The sequence below is a fragment of the Eurosta solidaginis genome, chromosome X (assembly GCF_040869045.1).
Source record: "Eurosta solidaginis isolate ZX-2024a chromosome X, ASM4086904v1, whole genome shotgun sequence".
Taxonomy (NCBI): Eukaryota; Metazoa; Arthropoda; class Insecta; order Diptera; family Tephritidae; genus Eurosta; species Eurosta solidaginis.
The window spans coordinates 17,857,097-17,862,660 of NC_090324.1; the positions used below are offsets into that span (position 1 = coordinate 17,857,097).

The 5,564-nt window shown below is 38.4% G+C and overlaps 1 pseudogene; it reads right to left on the bottom strand.

Annotated features, from left to right (window-relative positions):
* Positions 1–1,129: 1,129 nt before the first annotated feature.
* On the bottom strand, positions 1,130–1,843 carry LOC137234804 (uncharacterized; annotated as a pseudogene).
* Positions 1,844–5,564: the final 3,721 nt, after the last annotated feature.

The following is a 5,564-nucleotide window of genomic DNA, read 5'->3' on the forward strand; positions in this document are numbered from 1 at the left end:
CATAGAAAAAGTTGCCTCTTTCTCATTTCGGGATTTTTCCTGTCGGGACTCTTCCATATTGGGACTCTTTAATTTCGGGACTCGGATTTTTATTTTTTTTTGTGCCGAAGTCTTAATTATGACTTTTTGCGATGTTTGTTGTTGAAAACAACAAGTCCAAAATTCTGAACGAAACTAAGTTTTAAGTGTACGATAACATGCCGATGTCGGTGGTTTTATGGCCGTACTTTTGGCACATTGGAAAAATCTACCACTACCAACATTTTCATTATTTAAAGTCCGCGCACTGGTATAAGCAAAGGCAAAAACCAAAAAAAAATATTCGCAAACATTTATACATACCTATGTATATAATGTAAATTCCATAGAATTGAAACAAACGGTAAATTCGATTCATTGCGCCGTTGCTTCATTCTTTTGATTTTTACGCATGGTTGAGTACGGTGGTGGTAATCAATGAGGAGAACGAATAGTAAGTTAATTTTATTATGTGATAATTTACTATATTCTTTTTAATAATCAATTAATTTTCTTTTTCAGGTTACTGGCGTGGAGATGCCGGAGATGAAGCTTTGGTTTCGTATCGGATTTTTTTTTTTTTTTTGTATGTACCGGCTTCGCAAAGGGGTGCTCCAACTGCGGCGTCGGCCGCGCCGTCAGCGGTCACACCTTCGCGATGTCCAGTGACACTGATATTAATTCAATTTCTTTTATTTTCTTTGCAGGTTGGTGGTGTGGGATATCCCTGTACTGAAGACATATATGCAGCAATAAATCACAATCCAAAATTGTTGGAAATCATTAATTGTTTTTGTGTTTAATAAACCATGAGCACTTGGGAATGTCAAACAAAGTAATTGACAATAAACAAAAATCCAGCATTATCAGTGATTTGCACCAGATGGCGCAACACTGAATAAATATAGTTGGTAAAAAGGAATAGAAGTAGCAAAGGTGTCAGTCAAACAAACCACCGCTGTATAGCTAAATGGTTAGCGCAGCATGCCTAAAGCGTACTGATGACGAAGGCTTAGCACCCTTCGAAATGGATCTATCTGCGCAGCTAAATTTCTTCATTTTTCAAATTTAGAAAAATTAAAAAATAACAATAATTATCATTAGAAAAAAATTATTGTTCTGGCCTTGAGCTCGATTCGAACCTTGAATGGGAAATCATTAATGTTTTTGTAATGATTGGCTTAAATGCATTTACCACCATGTCTTTGTAGAGGTGCAGGGGACCTTAAAGTATACTAAAACTTCGCTAAAAATACTCAAAATGTTCGGCAGGCCTGATGAAATTTTCGAAACTGATGAGTGCATATCAAGCTCAAGAAGATTTTGTGCTAGACATTTTACGTACTCGCAGAGATGATTAGAACGCCATGTATAATCTTGTTGCTGCTCTTCGATGTTCTCCCACGGCAAAGCTAAGTAACCAAGTCGGCTTTTATAAATATTCGCTATACATTGACTTGGTAAATGCGTTAATTTTGGACCAGCTTGTATCAGTCGGGCAACGTATAGCGTTTCCAAAAAACCGTTTGGTCTTTTCACATTCGAAATAGAAAGTTACAATTGACTCGCTGATATTGCTACTATTGGCGCAACCGCAACATTGGCGGGCAAGATTACAATGCCAAGCGCATCAAGAAGACATTTTATCACTTCATCTTGCTTCATGCTTATCGACATAGGTAATATGCTACGTAGCGTCATTAATATTTGAGCATATATGTAAGTAATCAAAATCAGTCTGAAATGTCGATTTATCAAGGTCTAATGTTGAAATTTTGTTTCTAGCAAAGAACTTGAGCAACGTCAATAGGTTTTCAGTGAGTAGCTTCAAATAGAAACTTGTGAGAAAACAACATTAGGCCTCGATTCCGCTACAAGCGCAACACATTCAATGCCTTATGATAAAAATTGGTACCACTCAGTTTGTGTAATTTCTTCCACCAACTCATTGTCCAATAGCTCTTAGCTCCGATTTATTAAATTCAAAAAGTATACGCCGCATTATCTCCACAACAAATTGATACAATACATCATTTTAACGACTTTGTTTTGAGCTTAGTACCAGTCCCTTTACAATGGGCGTCCATATTTCCAATTTTTCCGTGAAATAAAGTGCACCATTTTTTGAGAGTGTACAACAATAAAGCGATTTAATAAATGATTCTAATAAATCATTTTGTTGCCCCATTTTCGACCAATAGCGATCGGTATAGAGGGGTAGAAGTTCCCTAAACTTATCAGCATACATCTCACCTTGTTGTTTAGTTGTATTATGTTGTTCGAAAAGGCCGTTGACGCCTGTCATCATAGTTAAAGTATGAGGTAGTGGCCGTTGCAGATACATTAGCTCATTTAACACAGATTTAACACGAAAATATTTCTCAATCCTAGCGCTGCTAGCCTCTCCAAATGAACCACCCTTCTATTTCGTGGTTTCCCAATTGTTTGTATGCGATAGATGGCATCAGTTATCCATTTCATGACTTTGTACGGGCCTTCCCAACTGCGCCAAAATTTGGATGGAACACCTTTCCGCCGTTGAGGGTTTTATAACAGTACCTTCCGAAATATTGTTCTCGTCGTACCTGTGTTGCATCTTGCTACACATTATCCGAGTTCGCTGCCTCATACTCTGTTGTTTGGCGACTGGATTACTTAGAAGAGCTTGAGCTTGACGGATTGACTTTGCATCATCAGCATCGTCTTGACGTTTCATAACAGTAGTGCGCCCTGGCTTGAAACCACCCTTGCATCCTTTCTAGTAAATTCTTTCCTTTTTTTTAGTGCGCCCATCAGGGTTTGTCAAAATCAGAGTTCCGTCAACCTTTGTCCGATCTGCTGCCTTTGACTTTTGTGGTTTTTGTCGAATCTCTTCCACCAGCACTCGCTTACTGCTGAACCCATGCTAAAAACTGAAGTCAAGTGGTTCATCCTTCTTCTTATACTGCATAGTCCTTTTCTGCATATCGATCGTGATGTCATAGTCAAATAACTCTCCCAATATGACTTCATCAACGATCTCTGCCACAACGAATTTGTGTAAAACCATGACCTTCCCAATTAAAACTTCACATAACACTTCTCCTTGGACTTGGTTATACTCGCCAGTAACCGTACGCAATCTAGCTCAAGGTAATGGCTTTACTCTCCTGTTGACCAAATCAAATCGGATTAAAGAATGAGATGCGCCCGTATCTACAGTCAGTACACGGTCCTTGCCATCCACATTTCCTTTGACGGTAAGACTGCTCGATTTTCTTCCAATCTGCGAGATAGCTATCAGAGGACATTCAATAGCTGGGGCAAGTTCTCGATCTTTACATCTGACTCGCTCTTGCTTATCCCCTCCAGCTTTGCGTTTACGAACAGCCATGTTGGAACTACCAGGACCGGTGCTCCTGCTTGGAAATTGAGCTATATATATGCGTGTGTATATGTGAGCAACTACTCCTACTGATGACCACAAGTGTGTGCGTGAAATATCTCTTCGTTGCCTTCTATGTATGTGTGTAAATGATCATTGAAGTATTCATGTATACAGGTGTGGCTGCTTCAAGTTTTTATTGTTGCGTCCTGCTTATTGGAACGGTTTTCCGTCGTCCCTTGTCAAATTTCGTTTTGAGACAACCCGGTTTCGGCGTTCTGCAATCATCAGTGTCGATTTTCGTTCTGATCTGTTGTTGTCGTTTTTCCAGTATTAATAGTTTGTAGGTGAGCAGGTATTGTCAAAATTACTGCCTGTGTATATTTAGTTATGTGTATGTGCTGTGTGTACATTCTGAACCGAAGGTGGTTTTCACTGACCGATTTGTGTAGCTGACTTGGGCAGGTAAAATATCCGTAATTTTAGTCGATTAATCTTCTTTGTGGGTTTGTTGTTTTGGCGCGTTAATTGTTTTGTGTTTATTTGTATTTGTGTGTTTGTCTGTTGTACCTTTGTGATTACTTTGTTTCTTGTAAACAAGATTTAAAGGATCGAATATTGTGTCAGAAATTGTGTTTATCTGTTCCTTTATTATTCTACCGTCGAATGTTTTCTCTTTGTAGATTTCCATATTTTCGAGTACGTTGAGACGTCGGCCTTTTGCTTGTATGTGAAGAACCCTTACTGTTTTATTGATGTTTGCTGGGGAATATTCAGTCTCGACCATGTGATTCGCGAAGTTAGACTCGGGTATAATGTTTGGATTCCATATTTTTTTGTTGTAACCTCTAATATGTTCCCTGAACCTCGTTCTTATTTTCCGTCCTGTTTGTCGTATGTAACTATGTTGGCATCCGCAGGTAAGCTTGTATACTGCGTGGCTGCTAAACGGATCCTCGGAGTTAGTGTTAGTTTTTAGTTTTCGCCCTAGATTGTTCGATGTTTTGAATGCTGTGTTAATGTTGTATTTTATTAAAGAAGTTTGCGAATTTATATGTTGCTTTTCCAGTATATGTCATAGTCGTCCAGTTATTATTTTCCTTTTCATTATTTCTTTTTGGTTTTCCATTTGTCCTTCTGAGCTTATCTACTAGTACTTTTTTATATCCGTTGGTTGCAGCGATACTATATATGACCTCAAGTTCTCTCTTATATGCCTCTTGTATAAGAAGTGTTCTTTCAAGCTGTTACATAACTGCCTGGTGCGGGAGAGGAGGAGTGGCGGAGTGGCATGGTAGTAGCCCAGCTGAGGCTCGTCGGCTTTGAGGCGCGGTTCTTGCCACTTCTCCTTCCCCAACAGTTACATAGCAAAACTGAGTTCATGCCTGAGGGAAAGTATCTAAACAAAGTAAAGAAAAATAAATATAGGAAAGCGGAAGAAAACCTGTCCGAGTCAGGTGGAGCCTTCCCACCCCTCCTGTTCACGAGATGTGAACAGCCGTTGGACTCTATTATGGCTCCGCTTCCCGAGTAGAGTCCCCTTGAACCTGACTAATGTCCGTCTTTAGGTACCTACGTATCTTTCATCTTTCCCCTCAACTACCCCAACTTACCATAAGTGGCCGCAAGGGCAACACCTACACCAACAAAGAAATTGCCTTTAGGCGGACATGTTGTAGCTGAAATTACCAATGTATGAAAAATAATAATCCTCAACCCATGTAATAATAACGTATCTGGATAATTTCATAAAGTTATACAAAATTCTTTATTGGTATACAACTCACGTAAAAATTAAATATCCAAAAATAAATCTTCCTAACTTAATGATTTAACCCAAGAAACGAAATTCAATTCTTCTAACGATCATCAATTGACAGCTTACCCCAACAAGAGTTATTTCTAATTATTTTATTTCAAAAGCAAAAAAAATTATAATTTATCATTATCCAACTAAGTCCCATAAATTAACTTTCAATAATTCTGATCTTGCTTAATATTCCTTGCACAAAGCCTACGTATGCAAATTCAATTTCTTTTAAACATGTACGTACATACATATGTGTACGTTTAGTTAAAAAAACAATAAATATATGTACCTGTGATGTATATGTGTTATTATGTTAGCGTGAACTCACCTCGCTTTTGTCAACCGGGTTTGGTACCAAAGACGGCGTATTAA